The 21,504-nt window shown below is 49.0% G+C and overlaps 1 protein-coding gene across 3 annotated transcripts in view; it reads left to right on the forward strand.

Moving 5' to 3' along the window:
* Window positions 1–21,504, forward strand: part of LOC133351333 (tetraspanin-4-like) — a 179,738-nt gene that overhangs the window by 50,025 nt on the left and 108,209 nt on the right. The gene's annotated exons all lie outside the window — the stretch shown is intronic.

Genomic DNA, 21,504 nt, shown 5'->3' on the forward strand with positions numbered 1-21,504 from the left:
CAAACCCGGTGGCTTTCCCAGGAGGGAGCGCCCTCCCCCCTCCTCACCCTCCTCCTCTCCCTCCCCTCCCCGTTGCACGGGGTCACATTGTCCGTATGATTAATGGCTGTCCGCGCGGCCACTTAAGTGCTCATTGAATGCACATTGACCCGCACGTGAGCGTGTAGAGTTCAGGCCCGCTAGCGACAATTGCGAGCTAACCCCCTTAACTCGCCAATGGTCGCGAGCGGGCCTCAACTCGTCATTCTCGGCTCACGGACGGGTCACCTACCCGACCCGGGAGTGGTTTCTCCCATCGTGGCCGAGCGGTCGTGCGTTTGCCAGCTCGTTGGAGTGCACGAGCGTACGTTGAACTTCTTTCGCACCGTGCGTAGCCAACCGTGCTACGTCCGAGGTGCGGGGGAAGGACAACAAACCCAACACGAAAAGCTATTTTTAAAGAAATGAGTGGTTCGCGGTTCGATCCTGCCGGCCCTCCTGGTTATTACCACGGGCGTAACAACCACGAGGTATGCGCCCGCCTGCTTGCGCAATGGACGCTCAAGATATTGTGACGTCACGGGTGTCTGACGAAAGAGGGGGCCACGTTGTGTGCCGGCACCACGGTTGCTGTCTTCGCAAATTATTCGCAAATGATCCAGTTGGGTAAAGGCAATGAGTAATAAATTGTCCCCTTGCCGTGGAACGATGGCAGGCTGTAATCGTCTGTAAAACACAGCGCCTTTATGACCGACTTGTGCTATAATGATGGCGTGAATAGCATACGGACGGGCGGTTTGATTTGATCACGCATTGTTCCGTGACAAAGTGCTGTGTGCGCTCTCACCGTTCATCGCTCAAAAGTCCGGATGCAGATGTTTTATATTTTCAACCGTTTTTCTCCCAGTTCTATTCCAAATGTGCTCACGGATTCGTGTCGCGGGGGGGAAGGTGCCTGTCTGTTCTTAGCTCTTGTGCCCCGTTGGAGGACGGCTCGTGAAATTAGACATCACAGAACTACTTTCGAGAGCCCTTCAAGTGACCTCTTATTGAGTTGTTTTCTGCCTTGGTGGTTCGTTGGATTGATGAGTTCTGTCTCCCTAACTGTTGTACGATGTCTGCAAATGTTGCACGCTGGATAATCATTCTTGCCCATTTGCTGAGCCTGGAGGGAGTGCTTCAGAGTTCGGGTGAACGCATAGAAGTGTCGAGATTTACAGAAGGCTTGAGCTGAGTTTAGCGCTATATTGTTTTTGCATTCTGTCAGTAATGTATTTTCACATATTAATGTGAAAATATAGTTTTTGCGGGAAGTGAAATTGCCCAAAGATGAATACTGTGCAGTGCAGTACGGCTGAAGCCTTCCATATCACCAAATACTGCGCTGTTTGGAATTGTCTGAATCAAACTTTTATCTTTCAGCAAATAGCAGTAATTTCACGAGCAAGTTTTAATTTGTACATATTTCCGTCTTTCACTCTGCCTGCCTTGTCTGTGCCTCCGCGCTTTGTAGCATCTGCCAATGGAGCGCTTTGTACTTTAAATGACTTGGAGTAAAACAAAAAATACAAAACGGCATATTGTGCACGTGCAATGCTTATTCATTCTCGTCTCGCCACTTTGTCGGTATCCCCCCTGGGACCTGTAACGCTTGCTAATTATCTGCGACGTGATGATGATGATGATGATTATTATAATAATTTTTTGTTGGTTATTTGTTTCGTTTCTCCGTGATGCCAAATCGACACCGCGCGTGTTTTGCGAACCGCGCGCCACGAGACAATCTAGCCCTCGAGTTCTTTCAAGTCACAAAAAGTGGCTGTAGCTTGGAAGACTAAGTAACGACAACAACATTCATTTCAACCAGGTGACAGCAAATCGAGACGGATCCGTCTTGTTTGGTTCGGGAGATCGGAATGAAACACGGTCAGAACAAATAAAACGCGATCACGATTCAGACACTTGTCTAAGTGGTGCGGCTGCTGGGGCTCACCGACATCAATTTGCAACCTCTGTTGAAGAGGGAAAAACAAACGCGTTACGGCATCTAAGCACAACTGTGCTGTCGCTGTGCTGTCTCGTTGCGGATCTCTGGCAGAGCAGCGGTGAGTTCATCGAGCGTGACCTGTGGAAGTAGATATCGCAAAGATGCTCCTGAGTGGTCTCGCTATCCACGCGCTCGTGGACCGCGCATTGTTGAATGCGTAGAGTTTCTTTAATGAGCTAACAAGGATCAGGCAACCAGAACAACAAGAAGAGACATCTTCTCAATCGAATTCGGTAAGAACCCCCCCCCCTAAAACCCCCCAGTATTTGAAGAGGCGCAGTGCGTTGCGAATAACGTTCACGAAGTTTCGATTTAAAGCTTTCGTGACTGCAGGGATTCATCTTCTTGGTTCTTTCGGTAAAGTCACGTAGAATGGAAATAATAAAATTATAAAAATAAAACATGATAAAATAATTCTCACGACGTTTCGGCCACAACGCAAGCAGCCGTCCTCAGGTGGAGAGCAGGTCTGCCGAGTAGACAGACTCTGTCTACCGAAAGAACCAAGAAGAACGTTCACGAAGGTTTGCCGACCTCCGAGCGAGCAGCTCCTCTGCCTCCCAACACGTTGCTGCGGCGACGCGGGCGCCAAGTTCAGACTCAGAGTCTTTCTTTAGCTTGGAGGAATCCGATGAGCTATGAAGCTCTTTTTTATGTTTGCTTTGTGTTCACACACGCCCAGTAATGGGGCTGGTCAGTCGCCCGTTGCTCGGCGAGCGATGGACCGCCAGATGATGACATGAAACGCAGCAGCAGCAGCAGGGGCAGCGCGCAAAGATAACGGGCAGTGTTGGTTCCCAAAGCAATTGCGGGGGGGGGGGGGGGTTCATCAGCAATCCCCTCTCCCGGGGGTGGGGTCAGTCGCCCAGCGGATGATCGAGAGTTGAACCCCGAGGGCACGGGGTGGGGTAGGGGTCGCCGTTTCTCGCTGAGCTCGTTGCGAAGGGAATGGGTTTCGATTTGAAGCGATGGCGTGGAGTTCGAAGCCGCCAGGCTCCAGGGAGCAGCGTGCAGCGCACGCGCGCGAAATGCGCACTCGGAATAAAAGTAAAGATCGATTCCCCCCAACCCCCCACCATGTATAGCCTTACAAGGCTGTTGGGGCAAGTGCTGTTAGCGGGCAAGCGACAGCTGTGAAGGCCAGCACGGTGGCACACCAGGTGGGGAGGAGGCGAACAGCAAGCACGCACGACCGCCTTTGTCTCCCCAAGTGGCGATGTTTACACATCGCACCAGGTGCAGCATTGTACATCATTTGAGGCTTGAGTCGACCTAGGGGAGGCCCATTACCGGTTCCGATAATCGCCGCCGGTGTTGACCGTGAAATTCGCCACTAAGTAGCGGTGACGTCACCACAGCGCTGGTGCCAGGCTAGGTGCGCATACATGCACATACTGGTAGCTGTACGTACACGTGTTCATGGTGTGTGTCTGCGCATGTGAATGTGTGTGCACATATAAGCGTGTTTGCGTGAATGTGTGTGCATGGTGTGTGCATATTTACGAGTGTTCGTGTGTATGGCCCTAGGTCCGACTCAGCCTAAAATTAGTACTTGGTGCGGTGTGTCATAAACATCGCCACTCGAGAGACAAAGGCGGCCGGGCGTGGTGCTGCTCGCTAAGAGCACTTGCCCCAACAGTCTGTTAAGGCTATCCGGGGGATCTTTGTCTGTGTGTATACGTAAGTGGGGAGCGGTAGTTTAGCGGCTAGCGCTACGCTGCGCTACGAACCCGACAACCCGAGTTCGATTCCCGCTCACGGCCAATACCGGTGACCGGTCATGGGCCTCCCCTAGGTCGACTCAGCCTTAATTGTTGCGATGTGGGGAGACGAAGGCGGCCGGCCGTGGTGCTGGCCCCCATGACCTCATTGTGCGACACGCCAGCCGTCCCGGCCTTCATAGGTGCTCCCCAACAGCATTTGCCCCAACAGTCTGTGAAGGCTGTGTGTGTGTGTGTACACGTGTGAAGTAGAGCCGACACGAGGTTGGGGGGTGCTCCTTTATCTTCCCCCAGTCCACGCTTGCCCACAGCCCTCTCTCAATCCATTCCCAGCCAGAATGCCCCATAGCCCCCCCTAATGCCCCCTCCCGTACCTCCTCGCCTGCTTCTCCCCTCTTCCGCTGCCCCCCCTTTCTCTCCATGCCTCTCAACGCACTACCCATCTCCATTCCTACCCGCCTGACATCCCTTGCACACGTGAAGAGTGTTGCGAGTGAGTGTGTGCGCGCAGAGTTGTTGGGTGTCTTTGAAAGTCAGCTCAGCTCATTTTAAAAATATAAAACGAGGCCACCGTGTAAACAAGCTGCCGTCCACTCGTGACACCCACTCATCTCGCATAAACATTACCGCACTGCGCATTACAACGCAAACCTCTTTCTGGTCGTGAAGTATCAATCACATTTCACCCACGTGAGACACACCGGTCACCGCGTTATAAAGGAGACCCCCCCCGCCTTCGTATCCGTTGTGTTTGTTTTATATTCTCCACAACGACGCTCATGATTATGTCACGTCACGTGTTATGTCATTTTGCAGCAGAGCCTAGGGGCCGGTACCTTCAAGAGAGGGTCTTTGCCTATAACACTGTGCCACAGAAAATGCATTTTTTGTTCCTGGGTAGTAAGTGTTATTTCCTAATTGCTTATGCCTCAAAAGTACAGAAAATGGCTGTTATTCCCCACAAACTTTGCTTTTGTGACCAGGAGATTGATAGTAATAGGTTTTTACCCTTTCAACAGGTACAAAAACTGACACCTTTATACAAGACTTAATGTTTGCAATAACCACAACACAAGCAGTCAAAATGCAAACAAAACAGGACAGTGATATTTTGAAATGTACCTATTTTCGAAGAGAAAACGTGGTGTGCATTTGTGTCATTCCTTCACATCAAGTTTGTGGGGTATAATCGCCATTTGCTATACTTTGAGGCATAAGCAATTACAAAATATAATTTACTACCCAGGAACAAAAATCGTGTTACAGAGTGATCATCATCGGGCAGTTCACCAGCATTGCTTTGAGCGTGCCTGGCTGCTGATGAGACACCGTGTGTCGAAACCGGCTCAGAGTTTGCTTGTACTGAATCAATTGCCGCTGAACTTATGCACTTTGAGATGGCCGTGGGGCTGAGTTGTTGAAACAAACGCTTGTGTTGGTTACCACGTGGAGAGAGATATATGAAGGCAGAAGCGTTGTGTTGTCTTCTTATCTATATTTTGTTCTTTAACTTCTCCACAGCGACGTTAACGATTACAGTATTCCGTTATTTTGTGTCGCACTGGCTCTGGCAGTTTACGTCAAGCAAAGCATAGGGTGTCAAATACAAACTTCACACACTGTAGGAGCAAGAGCTCCGATAATAATTGAACACAAACTCACCAAATTAATCACTCTTTATTACATAAGCAAAACACGTAATCGCCTAATGTTTTCAGTCATTGCCCAACCTTCAGAGAAGAAATGAGAGACCAATGCACTTAACGTACTTTGAAGTTAAAGATCACACCCTTACATCGTGGGGACCTCGAATAATACAAATTTTAATAAAATGTATCATTTAAAATGTTTGCATTTGTATTTGAAGTGTTTTTTTTTTATTCCCCATTTATTTTCCATTCAGTAAACATTGATCTTACAAAGTCAAATAAAAAAAACGTTGATTATGAAAGTCAAATATATACACGCCAACTCATTGACATTAAAAGCGCAAATGTCAAACTTCACTCCACAGCCGCATATTTTGAAATCTCCACGAAGGCGAGTCCTGCACTTGGGTTTTATTATTTTCCTTCACATAACCACGGGCAGATCGCTCCGGGGATCCGGAGCAGTGTTCACTTAGTCTGCGTTTATTATAGTCAGCAAAGTCTTCTTCAAACGGTTTGACAACCCAAAGGAAGTTTGAAATCTCAGTCTGTGGATTTAATTTAGTCATTCAATTCTGAATAAATTCACAATGAACAGAGAACTAATTTAATAATAATTGTAAAAAAATTCAATGACTAAAAAAATCTGTGGAATAATAAACTCGATTTTATGAAGTAGTCCTGATTTAACTAGACACGGTTTTAATTTAGTCTGATTTTATTTGATCTCATCTTCTCGAGTCGTGCAAATTCACAGGCTCAGACTTGATTCATATTCTGCAGGTTGACGTGGGCTAAACTAAGACTAAAGAGACTAAAATGCCCACTAAATTAACCCTGACTACTCGAGAGGATGTTGGAACACGGAGGGTGAAGTCATTAATTTATGGGAGTGGGCCTTGTGGGCTTTTCGTACACCTAAAGTGAACATCTTCCTAGATGGACAATGATTGAGATGGAAGGGGAATTGTTGTAGTCGAGAAGTTCTATGCAACTGTCCGCAAGAGAGTTGCATGGAACTTCTGGGGGTTTCAACAGCTATTGTTTTACGGGTCAGCAGCCAATATTTTGAAATTACGTTCACACATTGTAATTGATAATTTACAGCTCTTCGTATTCCCACTGCTGGTCAAACATGGGTCATGTGGGTCATGTTTGTGGTCATGTTTGACCATACATGGGTCATGTTTGACCATACTTCGCCACGGTTGGTTCAGTGTGGCTTGGTGAAGGGGAGGGATTGGTTCTGGTGTCACTCGGCATGAGTCATGGGCACGCACCCAACTAAAGCTCGCTGGGTTTGTAGTGCAGTGTGCTAGCCACTAGACCACGGTTCCATCCCTTATTAATGCTACGTTTGGTACATTACCATGAATGTAAAATGTATAACGGTGTTACATTCTCAAGTCTGAAATATAATATCAATTCAATATTAAGTCAAATTGATAATAGTTGCTTATTTTTCCAGAAAAAGCCACACATTCCAAAGACTTTATTTTCAAGAGAGTCCAGCATAGGAATATTTGGCCACACCGATTACATTGCATTTTTTGAGATATTAATAAGAGGTCAGAGTCAGAATATTTGGTCAGACTGGAGGAATCCGATGAGCTATGAAGCTCTTTTTCACAGATGTCCAGTTGGAGCGCCGGGGTTAGCGAGTAACCATCAACAAACAAACACAAACACACGATATGAGAATGGTAAGATAGAGAACAGACAGGCAAGTCACTTCAAATGTATAAATACGTATATATAAATACAGGATAGATGTACAAATTGTCTAGGTACATAAACATCTTGCCGATGTGCACACCAAATGCAAGCTTGGGCAAGGCAGAAACACAACAACAACAACAGGCCCAGACAACACCAAGACAGTACATCCCCTTGATTACATTGCATACTAATAATAACAACAACCTCATTAAGATTGTGTGTTTGTAAGACTGTAATTGACTTTTTCAAATGTAATTTAAATTATCGGTCCCTTGACACACAACCTACTTACTGGCTCGGAGAAAATTAATTGGAGAAAGTCTAAAACTATGTTCAACATATGTATCCTGGCTTTTTGCACACTTTTGTACACTCGGTTAATAATTCATTAGGCGGAGAGCATAATTTAAACAGCTGCTATGACTAGATTGAAGGAGAAAAATACATTCCAAGTGTAGACATGCCTTCTGGTCATTAATTTTTCCTGCATAAATTGCATTTTCAAACATCTATTAAAAACACCTAGATTTTTTTTTTGCTCTGAATTTATCATATTCATATCCCCAAAGGATATTCTAGTTTGTGTTGTCACAGAGAGATATATTAAAATAAATCCATTTAACACTGTTTTTCATCCTCGTTTAAATTCAGACATTCATTTCCCACCGTTAATTTCGCATTGAGATTTGCGCTTATTTTTCTTGTTACGTCTTCAGGATAACAAAAAAAATAATCTCCATATGTACGCGCGTTCGTGGGCTCCTACGGTATGTGTGTCTGTGTGTGTGAGGGAATCTGTGGGACAGTGGTCAGGTCACTCCGACATGATCCCACCAACCTGAGTTCAATCCCTGGCCGTGAGTTAGATTTCGAGTGGTATCTCAACAAGTCCTGGGCCTCTTCTGGGATGGTAAAGATGCAGGCCCGCAATCTCTTACACATGTCACTGCTTGCTGAAGGCCCTCCACTAGAGGAAGCTTTAGAGTGCTGCTCTACACGGTATTTGGTCTACTCTTCCAGGCTGGCCGTACATCTTTGTAGAGGTGGCACGACCTACACTTTACCCCACCCCTCACGAACTGCCGATCGACTCATCGAGTCCGACTCAGCCTTACACGGGCACCTGGTGCAGTGTGCACAAACGTCAGCAATGGGGAGACAAATGCGGCTAGGCATGGTGGCGGCCGCACCGCGACTGCCTAAGTGGGACCTCGTCAGCGGTTGCTCCCTTCTTCTACACTCTGTGAGGCTAAACGGAGGGCGGGGGCCCTTGTCTCAGCTGGTGTACATACGTGCCTGTGTGTGTGTGAGCACACTATGAACACACGCCCACGCTGTATATAGGATTTCACAGCATGGGGGTCACAGAGGCATTGTTTATTTGCCGAGCGGTGACCTCTGTGCGAGGCTCGTTTGACCGCTTGCACGGGCGAGCGGTTTAACGCGCTCCAACCTTTTTTCCTCCGCCCGACTCATCACGCTGTCTCCTCGCCTCTTTGCTCTGATCCGCGTCGCGACCGACCCGGTCACCCCATGATCGCTGCGGCTTTTGCCGGCTCCCCCCCCCCGCCCCGCCGCTCCCAGGGAAACCCGACGCTGACACTGGCAACTGGTGATGGTTGAGACGCGGGGGGAGTGGGGAGCACCGACGGAGGGCGACGGATCTTACTCTGACCGTCAGCCCGAGCGGAAGAGGTGCTTAATTTTTCAGTGCGGGGCCGTAGCCTGGATTTAGGCTGACGGCGCGATATAGATTTTCCGTACCCGCGTAAAAAAAAGGATCTCACTTCATCCGCCGGCTGTAATGGATTTTTGGGGCCATGTCCAGATCCAGGAAATTTATTGTCAAACGCTAACCCGGCACGGTAGCCATCGCCCCCTCCGCCCCTCTGGCCACCGACGCGCAAGCACGTGTCGCCGGCTGGGGACGTTCACTGTGAGACGTCTTTGTTGCGACCTGCCACGTGCGGGAAGGGGCCGGATGGCTCGGGGGGATCGCGCGGTGTCGGGGCACCGCGACTGAAAGACTTGGCTTAAATCGGAGGCTGATTTAGAAACTTCCCCAAGGGGAGAGGGATCCCAACATTTCCAGATTTTTAGATAGAGCCCTATATTCTATATGTCTAAAACAATATTACGTGGATTTTCTCTGGTAAATATCAATTAGAACGGATTCTCGAGTGTAGCGAGGTGATAATCTCAGCCCAGTCGCCAATGACTCATACAGAGACCCATAGATTAACGTGGACGGAGTTGTGATTAAACTAAGTTCCTCGGTGTAGTTAGTTGATCAATTCAGCCCAGTCACTGATGACCGTGCTCAAAGATATTTGTTATCATAATAATCACGATAATTGACACACCCTCTGTCAACGAAATTTTAAATAGCACGTGACGAAAATTTTGACTTGTCACATGCCGCAGAGTATTTGCTCAATCTGGAAGAGAGAAAATAACTCGGTGGTGCCATATTTTGCCCCAAGCTCTGCAATCCCCTGTATATGCGACGTGCTGTCGGCCGATGAATGAGCGTTTATATGTGGGATGGAACCGGAACATCCGGAGAGCACCGACACGTGCGAGGGGGCAACATTATATCCCGTACAGATGGAGCAGTTGCGGACATTATTTGCCACGCCGCGTTCACCCGGCAAGGCAGGGGTTTGGCACCTGCTGGACGCCCACGGCAAGGGAGTTTTACGACGTTTGTGTAACCCGCCAACCCCTTGCTGCCTCCACGGTCGTAGAGGCCACGTGCGAAGCCGCCGCCCGGCTGAATTTTTAGACAGTTTGTGGAGCGGTTGATGCGACAGTTGGCAGGCCAGTCGGTGGGACAATGTCCGACAGTTGGACGGGACAATGTCAGACAGACGGGGCAACGAGGCAGTTGGAATGGTACACATCACGAGAGGCGCTGAAGATCACGAAAGATGGAAAACATCCGTCATGCCAATCAAACCCCCGTATACACATGTTACGAGGATAGCGCTGCAGTGGAAAGAAAGATATTTCCACGGGAAATCCTCACCGAGTCTCAAGACAGTCGCCAGAGAAAGGGTCTTGCGTTGGGACGTTGGGCCAATTCCCATTAAGCAGCCTGTTGGCAATCGTACCGTACAAGGGGGGGAGCACAGGGGGGGGGGGGGGGTTGAAGTAGAAATGTGCCGCATGTTAAGACGGCGCTTTTGGGAAAGTGTTGCAAGTGAAGAGAAGGGGGGACTGGGGGGGGGTCCCATCCTCACACCAAAACACGTGCAGGCGTGCCACTACCATCTGCTCGTGTATTTATGCGTCGGCATGCGTGAATGTGATGGATTATATTATGCGCAATGTGGCCGACGCGCGGTACGTGCGTTAACTATATGGGAATGTGCGTGATGCAGTGCATGTTGTCTCTGTGTGTGTGTGCGCATCTGTGTAATGCGAGCAAGCGCGTAATGCTGCTTGTACGCAATTTTGGAAATGGGTTTGGGTTAGGCCTTCATCCAGCAGTTTATAGATCGTGGCTACTGTTAATGACGACAGTGATGATGAAGATGATATCATTAATGCAGTCGTGTAACAATTCGCCGTTATAATGCAACAAATTGGCAATTCAGGGATGCCATTCAATTCCGGAATATGTATAGCGTAGTATATATGGTATATATATATATATAGCGGCCTCTAGTGACTGGGTGGGCCACGTGAAACAATTTGCATACAACATATACAAGTTAATTAACTGGATTCTGATACTGTGCATGTGATATGGTACATGTATTGTGAGTTCAGAGAATCACTGTTAATCTGTGAATCGATTGTAATTTTACACCCACATAGCCATTTGTATATAATGATAATGATGATGTACAGCTTGGCAATCCAATGCTGGATGGAGCTCTCCCCTTTCCCCCACGCTGTGTTTGTTATCGGGGTTGTTTGAGCCATACTTCATCATTCTGGTCAAGTGTGATCTGGTGAAGGGTGATGTCCAGTTCTGGTTGAAATCTCACTCGACCACTGATGTTAGCCATGGCTGGGAATCGAACTTAGGTGGCCACGTTAATATGTAGGCGGTCCTTTTTTCCATCCTCCACTCAAGTTCTCTCTCTCTCTCTCCATCCGGTGCTTCCATTCATTCACATACTCTATTTATATCTGTACGAGAGCCCATTCACATTGGCCGTTGGGTTAGCTCATTCAATGCATTTTTTTGTTATTTAAAGCAGGTTAAAGAATATTGGCCTTTGACCCTAAATCACAAGAAATTCACCAGATCTTGTGAGATCTCGGAAGTTAAGCAGAGTTGAGCATGTGTACGTATTGGATGAGCGACCACCATTCACAGCTGGTGTTATAGGCTGCTGCAGGGCTACGTTATGGGCAGCAGAGGACAATGTAGAAACATCTGTTGTGCTGTACTTATATGCTCCCACGTCTAATGCTCCCCGCCTTCACCAACCCGTACACCCCGACAAAGGATGTTTACCTTATATGTGGGCCCACTCCTGGTTACAGAGACCATACAAGTATTTACTGACCACCATGGTGAAGTATGGTCGAATAATTTCTATGATCCGCACAATCGTGGTGAGACCTTCATCCAGTGGTGGATTGACAAAAGGGCGCACATGTACACATTACGTGGCAATGTTGCGGCGCATCTCAACTTTCAGAGATTTCAAACGTGGAATTCACAAAGGTGATGTCGTGGGGTAAAATGTCGGTGCGCCCACCGATTCCAAGACATCTGACCAGCATGGAGGAGTAGGCCAAAAAAACACCTCGAGAGGAGATCTCTTAGACCCTCCTAGTAGAGGCCCCTTTCTTCAAGCAGTGGCATGAGCAAGCAACTGCAGGGCTGCACCTTTACCAACCATCACTTGATATTTTTACAACAACAAAAAATCTCCTTACCCATGGATCCAGGAGCAGGTTTGCCGCGGGACGTGATTATCCACCGCTCGCCTCGCGGAACAAAAGCCGGCTGACAGATTTGGCCCCGGTAAGAGGCGGCGGTCTCTCCATAATTTTATTTTATTTTTTCGGTTTTTTTTCCGCGCATCGTGAGCATTGAATTGTTGCACTTGAAACCCCCCAGAGTCGACATTAAGGTGTAGACTTTAACGAGCTGTGTGTTTTATGGCTACGTGCAGCCAGTCAGTTTACGGAATGTTGTACCGTTATTGCCTTTTTCAGTGGGAGGTGGGGAGGGGGTGTTGGTGGAGGTTGCCACTTTTATTTTGAGGGTCTAATTTATCAGCGATAGAAACAACAGCAATAGGATGATGCCACAGTGGTGTAACGGCCAGCATACTGCTGGACTTGCAACCCAGAGGTCGCCGGTTCCATTCCACCTTTCCGGCAAAGAATACGCGTACAGCGTTGGGCACGATGTCCGACGTTTCGACCCCGTGTGGTTTCAGCTTCTGCAGGAAATTAAGCCCCCGTCGAGCAACTTGCGGCAAAGTCCAAAATGGCACCGGCGATCCTTCCGGCACAACCGCGAAAACCTTCGGAGCAATCGGTCGAGTGTCTCATATCCCCCCGTCCTCTCTGTGCCCAGGAGCATAAGTGAGTGGGTGGCAGTTAGTCGATCGGCAGGTCGCGTCTGATGGGGTTAAATGTGGGTGTTCCCAGCTCTTCCCAGGCGTCTGGCCGGCACTTAAAAGGAGGGCGAGGTGTCCTCTAGGGCAGCGGTCGGAAACCCGCGGCACCGGAGCTGCATGCGGTTCCGTTCAGGCGCTCTTGAAATATTGAAGTGTTTATTGTTTACCGAACTTTATAACAAAAAAAAGGCTCTTCTTGTTCTTTTGGTTGCCGACTGCTGCTGTGGGGGGAACTCTATGGAGCTGCCTCGTTTGACGACTCTCGCACAACGCTGGGAGAACGGCACGCATTATTGCGCAACTGACAACAACCCGGACTTGCAATGGTTTCGAAAGCCTTAACATTTCCCAGATAGTTTTACCGTATTTTCCGTAGTATATACAAAAAAAGACAAAGACCCCTCCCCCCCGTATAGCCTTAACAGACTCTTGGGGCAAGTGCTGTTGGCGAGCAGCAGCTATGAAGGCCGGAAAGGTACACAAGTGGGTGAGTGGAAAGCACCACGCCCGGCCGCCTTTGTCTCCCTAGTGACGATGTTTACGACACATCGCACAAGGTACTCTTTTGAGGCTGAGTCGATCTAGGTAGATGCACAGGATCGGTTCAAATAATCGTCACTGGTGTTGGCCGTGAGCGGGAATCGAATTCGGGTCGACGGGTTCATAGACGCTACTTGCTGAGCACTACACTACCGCCCCCCACTATAAGACACACACACACGTTTTGCCCTCCCCTGTATTTTAAAACAAAGGTTTGGATATGCGGTCTTATAAATCCGGTGGGTGTGCACGCGAGACCAGATTTGTGTATAACTTTATTGACAGCGGGCTGAAGTTTTAAGTGCGCCTCTTACTTTCCGGAGCGTATTATCAGCCGAAGAATACACACGGACGGCCAAAAAGAATCGAGAAAATCCGGCACGGCTGGTCATCCCCCTTATCTGCGAGCAGCACAGCTGTGTGGTTCCAGTGGAGGCCTGGGGTGTGTGCGTGCGTCAATTTTGAAGATCACATCGGACGCCCCAATAGCCGTGGCCTCGGTGCGCTGTTGTTCATTGAAGGAGTGGATGGTTTTTGAGCGAGACACGCGTGCACATGAACCAAAATGTTATTTTTTAAACCCAGCTTTACCCGTGCGGGTTAATCCGTAGACATCCGCTTTGTTCGTCTTGCTCCCCCCCCCCATTCCCTCTCTCGCTGCTCCAGTCCCTTAACCCCCTTCCCACCCCTTCCGTGATGGGAGGGAGAAGATCCCCCTCGGGCCCTGTGGATCTGTGGATGATGCCGGAGCGTCGCTGTCTCGACAGGGAAGCTCCCCCAGGGCTTGTTTGTCTCTCATCAGGAGCAGGGCCACTCATCCTGCCCGACTGATGTGCCCTTGATGTGTTTCGCACGCCGGAGGGGTCCGTGGGGTGGGGGGTGGTGTGGAGGTGGGGGAGAGAAGTCACGCCCATCTGTCATTGCCATCATTCATTATAATTAAGATGACGAGTAATTATTCGTCATCTTCATTTAGCGTCGTCGTCGTAATTGTATTCGGTGACATCTTCGGCACGTGTGCAGCAGATCTATTGAGCATCATACCACCACCACATCATCATCATCACTTATAACATCGTAATTATCATCACCTGCGTCGTCATCACCTTCGCTTTTAACGTGATCATCACCATCATAATTGTCATCATTACTTTTAAGAGTAATGATATTATAATCATTATCATCACCATCACTTTTTATGGCAATATCATCATCATGAGATGCAGCAGCATGAGCATCATCTTCAAAACCATTTTCAATTTTTACATGCATCATTTTTGTACTCATCATACATATTCACATCGTCATCATCAGCCATAATTGATATTGTCATTATATTTTATCATTGCAATCAGCATCATCTCCAACGTAGAAATCATAATCATAATTAGCAGCATCACAAATATCAATCGTCATCAGTGCCCTTGCCATAGGATTGATTTTCATTAAAAAAAAATCTAGAATCTGAATATGTATTTAAACTGGAAGAATCCGCTCTTTTTCACAGATATCCAGTAATTAAATCGTCCTTTGCATCGTCATCATCATTGTTAATCAGTAAATTCTCAGTCGCTTGATATGGCCTTCATTTAAATTTCTTTCTCTTCTTGACATGTTCGTTGTGATGACAGTGATGGCAGTTGGAACATTGATGATGACGACGACGACGAAGACGAAGACGCGGACGAAGTTTGTTGGGGCTTGAGCTTGAAATGAGAAATGCAGACTGAGAAAAATCAATTTTTAGAAAAAACATCTAATGCATCACTTGTAATGAAAAGCTAAATAAATTCTATTTTTATTCCTGCAACACGTATATAAACTACTTTTATTATTTTAATTTAGAAAATCCATCACCACATTAATCCCGATGATGTGTTTTCGGTGGAAGCAATACCTTTTTATTCACAGGTACTGTAAAGAGTACAGTACTCAATGTTTCTTAAACTACCATTGATGACTAAAACGCAACATTGCTCTCTGGCTATGTGAGTGTGCAATCGTGCGATTCGCCAGTTTCTCGATGATTGTCGTGATCACGTGGGTGACAACCCGCGTACAAAAAGACCGTGCAATAACCCAAACGAACGCGCGCACAAACGCTGTTCACGGCAACACAAAAGAACACGCCGATAATTCATACACTCTACCGCCGGCGTCGTTTCGAAGAGCGTTATTGTTTGCAACGGGGGTAGTACCAGCGAAGTGGTCTGCACACCGTGTTCAAATCCAGGTGACCTGAGTTCTTCCACCATGGCGAGATGTTAACTACCTCGCCTGGTATGCAGGAGGTCACGAGTTCGATCCCGACCCTGACGCCTGCTGTATATTGGGAGTTTGCGGTGTCTCTCCCCGTGGTCGCGTGGATTCTTCTATGGGTCCTCCGGGTTTTCCCTCCACGTTTAGAAACATTCATTTACGGTTTTCGGCTGCTATAAATTTCCACGTGATGAGCCACTTCGTTGAGCTATCATTTGTGGTCTGGCCTATTCTGAAAAAAATAATTATATATAGCTCAGTGGTCCTTACATGGTGAAATAAAAATAGTGACAAATTAAGTAGTTCAAAATATTTCCAGTCATGGCTAGTGGCATTAGCAGGGTAGGCTACGTACAGTGTGAAAGAAGTTCAACGTAGATCAGTGGTGAGTGATATCTGAACGCATCCTTTGTCAACCCCCTTCCTTCATCAACTGGCACTAATTTAGCTGGCATTAATTTGATTGATCGACCCGGTTTGGTGGAGGCCTTCATCCAACAGTGGACTGACAAAGGACTTGTAGTAGATTCATGTGATTGCTGTTTGCAAGGAACAAGAAGAAGATGATGATAATGCAGTTACATTTAGTCGGCGCTTTGAAACGACTGCCAACACGGTAACCGATTTTTCATTAACAAACAAAACAATGGACTAAGCAATATGAATATTGAATGTGAAAAGCCGTGCTTTTCGCTGGACTCAATTAGACGTGCCAGGCAAGCGATATAAATAATTCAAAGAGTGGACAGCACCATCACCACAATTGGGACTCTGTCCCTCGGCGACGTCTGGTTTACAGCCGTTCAATACGATGTCAGAAAGTGCAGAGATTGTATTGTGGGGAATTTTCATTATTTTGCTTTGAAAATAACTAATCAAAGTTTGCCGATCACAGGCTCCAGTGGCACGTGCCGTAGCGCGAACCGGCCAGCGAAATGTTCCAGGAATGATCGCGAATACCGGATGAGACCGAACGCGTTTCTCGAATCGAGCACGATGAAACAGCCGTCTCTGGGAATCTAACTCGGGTTGTGGGTTGTGCGTCACGCAGCGCGCTGACCGCCACGCCGCCACTCCACCGAGGCCGCGGCTCTCTCCGAGCTGGAACACGAGCGATGCGATTGACCGAATGTCTTTGCTCCTGCTGCTCCGATCTATTTTACTGCGCTCGCTGATACGGCCGCCGTTGTTGGCGAGTTAAGTCGTCAATCCACACGGGCGGAGAGAGCGAGCTGCCGCGCTGGGGGTTTTTGTGGCAAGAGAATGATCGTCAATTGCGCTTCGCCTTCATTCCGCACGGACGTTCAGATTTATTCCACGGCCACTTCACTCGCGAGTGAGCCCACCATTCGCCGCGGGGACGAAGAAATGTTCACGCTGTGCCAACGCTGCGCGACGAGCTCGAGTGAAAATTTAAGGAGTAATTTCGCGCGCAAACAGCGCCGCGGTGTTTCGTGCTGAATTGTGAGCGGGCCACCCTTTCGCGGGAGAGTGCCAGACCGGTAGCGTAGGCAGCGAGTGTACAGGCGGTGCAACTGCACCTGGGGCCCACGGGCTAGAGGGAGGCGGTTGGGCAGGGAGGGTTCCACAGTTCAGTCCCTGGGACCAGGGCCCGTGTGCAACCAGGCTACGCGCCGCTGCGTCAAACGGCGAGTGAGCGGAGATTGACTCCGCCTCGTGGTTTACGAGCTTCTATTGAGATGAAGCAGTGAATATTGTTCGGCCTGATGTCCGACGTTTCGTCTCCGCCTGTTGGGAGCTTTCTTCAGGAGCTGAATCGAGCGGCTCGGTGAAAGCGAGCAGCTCGATTTTGGTGAGACTAGCGGAGCGGAAACGTCAGACATCGTGCCAACGCTCACGCGGCGCAACTCGAAAACACATCCGAGGGTCCGTGCGGCACAACGGCGAAAAGCTACACAGCGGTGTGAATATTCTACTATTATTAGCTCGATGCCATTTAATCACATGAATGCAAAGCAAAATTTGCGTGCATGTAAATATTGAGCGCACACTTTTCCTAATCTGCCTCCGAATTTGTGAAAGTATTTATTTAGCAGACGCGTCAGGCAGGCGGCAAATAGATGCATCCGACATTTGTTTTTTGTGCAGTCCCCGTGTCGCCTGACAGATGCTGATCGCACCGAGCCGATGTCTCGTTGATTGTCCCGCGACGTCAACCCGCGTCCCCCAGATGCCGACAGGAAATCGCGGCAGAGCGGCAGCAACTCGTTGGCAGGGTGGCACGGGGGGTCAAAATTAGCGCTGAGCCACCACTGTTGAGATCCTGGGTGAGTTCGAATCCGGGTTTCAGCCGAAGCCCGTGATCAAACCGGGTTCTCTTAAGGCCGCAGCGCCGATGATTGTACAGAAAGAGCCGTGTAAACTTTTCTGCACTTCAATTTGGCTATGTGGTTAAACAATCTTCGTAGGTTATTAAAATGATGAAAAGGCCTATTCGAGAGGCCTCAGAAGTAGTCCTGTGACGTCATGTTGCGAAGCTGTTCTCTGACGCAGGGAGACGAACTGCACAGTTTCGATAAGAAATGTCCTCATCGTGTGACGCGATGCCGATAGCACAATTTTATTATAATTGGGACAGAAGGTAGTCCACTAATGAGCAGAAAAAAAACATGCTGTAGTGTGTTTATATGGCGGGGGGGGGGGGGGGGGGCGGGTAAAATGAAGGGCGTCTAAACATATACGTCTTGGTGTTTAATAGAACAAATTTGGCGGATCACGCAAATTTGTGAAACTTTCATAGCCATCGGCCTTTGAGGTGGTCAGCAGATGGCAGTACAGCAAGTGGGTTTGTGAGCCAGTCTGGAGCAGGCGCGTAGCCGGTTACCACAGTCGCATGGAGAGGTATGCTGGACATGCATTGCCGGTTGTAAACATCTACTTTAGGTTTGCTGACCCAGACAGAACCCGGCTGAAATTAAGCCCTGCGTGTCGTTATCATGGTCCCGGGCTTAGAGCATCAACTCGCTGCACTTTGGAAGCGGGTTTAATCGTGAGGTCGCGAACCCTCGCACTTGCCCTGCCGTCAATCAAACTAAACATTGACAGAAGTGGAATTTAGGCAAAATAAGTTACGAGGCAATTTCAATATGATGGATTGTCAGAGCAGTCGTTTTGGTGCCATCATTGGTGACTCACTACGCTGGAGAACCCAGTTTAGGCACGGGTCGGGCCGCTGAAAAACCCCGGAATCAAACCCAGGCTCTCGTGTCGCGTTGCCACCTCTGAGGTACGAAGAACCGGGACGTATCACGGGAAGGCGATTACGTCACAAAAACCAAAGCGGGTGAGAACTGCGTGCAAAAAATGCATTCTCGCTCCGGTGGTGCATCATCACCCCTCGTGTTACACGACTGGCCAAACAACCGAGACTTCAAAAGTCCTGGGAAGGCTGACGGATTTCTCAGGCCAGCTGCTGCCTCCTCACAAAAGAGGGCGACACCTGGGCAAAGAGGGGCTGGTGGGAGCCCTGCTCTCAGCGTTGCTGGGTCTGTGTCTGTGGCTGCAGCAGCAGCAGCAGCCCGCTCAGGCACCCGGGTCTGCGCCCATCCCACGTGCTGCGCCGGCTGCGGCAGAGGTGTCGAATCTAACACCGCCGTCTCTAGCGCCCCTCCGCGCCGATCTTGCCAGGCCGCGGCGATGCGCCCCACACCTCGCAGAGGACGCAGCGGGGAAGGGAGACCGGTCGCGGTGCCTGGCACCAGCAGATGGGAAGGTTGATTTGCCCTCTGCCTATCTCTCTCTTTACATACTTATAGATATGTAAAGACTGGAACGTCGATAAATATAATGTGAACATGTATATGGGATCTGACACCTTGTAAAAGTGTCTGTTTGGTGTTTGAACATCTTAACGCCTGTATTATTGATTCTAGCAAAAAAGGGGTCACACCGATAAAACCGCTGAACCCGGGCTATGTATGCTTTAATGTTTGCATTGTCCTTGGAGTGATCACTTTTTGGTGGTCTTTGTTCTATGATCCAGTGAGATAAAGCCATACAAGAGGCTGTCCCTGGTGTAGGGCAATCAGTTTCACGGACGACGCATACATTACCAAAGCATATTTGTTTGCATGTTTTTACCACAAGTATGTGTGGTTATTGCAGACTTAATGCCTTGTAATAAGTGTCTAGTTGGTGTTTGAGCGTATTAACACCTCCCGTATTATTGCCACAAAGGGTAAAGCCTTTTATTTGTTTAATTATCACAATACAAACGGCACAATTAGCCCATTCCCCCAAAGTGTGCCCGATCTCGTGAGATCTCGCGAGATCTCGCAAGCTAAGTCGGGGTTGATCCTGGACAGTACTTGGATGGGTGACCACCGCCACGCACGCCCGGTCGTTATAGGCCGCTGCTGGGCCTGCCATGTCGTGGTGGGCAGAGAGGAACAGAGGCGCTGTGCCGTACATCGATGCTCCCGTGCCAACGTTCGACACCTTTGCCAACTCCCAACTGACTGCGGAGGGAGGCCTTTATCTGTGAGCGGATCTCGATCATTTAACACGCTTGCACAGATGCGTATATTACATCCACAATACAGGTTATTTGGGTTAGATCGCGTAAATATATAAATGTGTCCTTTTTTTTTTTCAATCTACGTGACTTTGCCGAAAGAACCAGAGTGTATGGATTCCTGCAGTCACGAAAGCTTCAAATCAGGATATAAATGTGTCGCTTAAACCCGCCACCACCCGGCACAGCCAATGAGTAAGGTTGGTCACGTAAACAGAACGTGCCAATTCGTCACTAGTACAGCACACCAGTGTGTTGGAGAGCCAAGCCACAACATTTACAATCTGATGAAGATAGTTGTAATTACTGGCGAGACGTCGTACTAACCAAAAAAAACTTGTATTATGGATGATATTGGTCACGAAAGCACCGTGTTAAGCATAGATTACATTTTAACTTAATCTGGCTTGTGTAACGACGATGTTGTTGTATGCGTGACGAGCAGAGCAATCTGTATTGCCTGCGCGGCTTAAATTGTTTAGTCTGCATCGCCTGATTGGTGCTGCAGTACTCACACTTTACCCCACCCTGTGCCACCTGCCGAAGGTGAGGGCGCAGCCCTGCAATGGCCCACTCAAGCCACTGCTGATGGAAGGCCAAGTGTTTACTTGCTCGGCCTACTCTTCCACATTGGCCAGACATCTCGAAAGAGGTCGAAGTGCCCACACTTTACCCCACGACACGCAAAGCTGCTGATCGACTATCTGCGGGGTGCCCGTGTTCGTCCGTACTTGCGGGCGGACAGCGGCTATGGGGACGCATTTGTGTGCACCGTACGTAGCCAACCACGCTTGTCACAACACTATCACCATCGCAGCGTAGGATCTACGCGTTCATTTCGGGTGGTGCCACGCGTCGTTCTACACGGATTTATTTTAGCTGAAGAAGCTCCCAGCACGCGGAGTGAAACGTCGGATGACGTGGCGAACAACGCGTGGTGTACGACCGAGCTAAAGCCGCCGCGCTGTTTAGAATTCCCCACCGGGAGGCGGCTCGAATCGACCCGGCGGCCTTTAGTATCGCGAGAGTCCAGCTGTGGCAAGCGGCAGGGGAGCATCGCCAGCGCATTGGGCGGCCCCGCAATGTCTCCGGCCCGCGCCTCAAACGCAGCTCCCCAAAGTAACGCGACATCCCCAATGGGCAATCTGACCTGGCTCCAAATAACGGGTCGCAGATCCACGTCCCTGGCTCGCAGAGACACCGCGGGGGGGAGGGGGGGTGGGGCGAGGGGGGGCATGCAGGTTGCTGTGGAGGTGTGGGCTGGACGGAGGGAACTGCATCAGCAGGAAGCAAAACAGAACTAATCGGTCGCTTAGCAACTGTCTGCCTCCCTCCTGCCCTCGTTGGCTTTAAACAGCCCCCCCTTCCGTCCACGATTCCCCCCACAACTCCTCTGCCTATCTCACCTCCTGCCCACCCACCGCCACCCCACCCCCCCCCCAGACGCCCCCCCCCTTCACAGCCG

The sequence above is a fragment of the Lethenteron reissneri genome, chromosome 37, assembly GCF_015708825.2.
Source record: "Lethenteron reissneri isolate LAM-NWPU_2019-01 chromosome 37, ASM1570882v1, whole genome shotgun sequence".
Taxonomy (NCBI): domain Eukaryota; kingdom Metazoa; phylum Chordata; class Hyperoartia; order Petromyzontiformes; family Petromyzontidae; genus Lethenteron; species Lethenteron reissneri.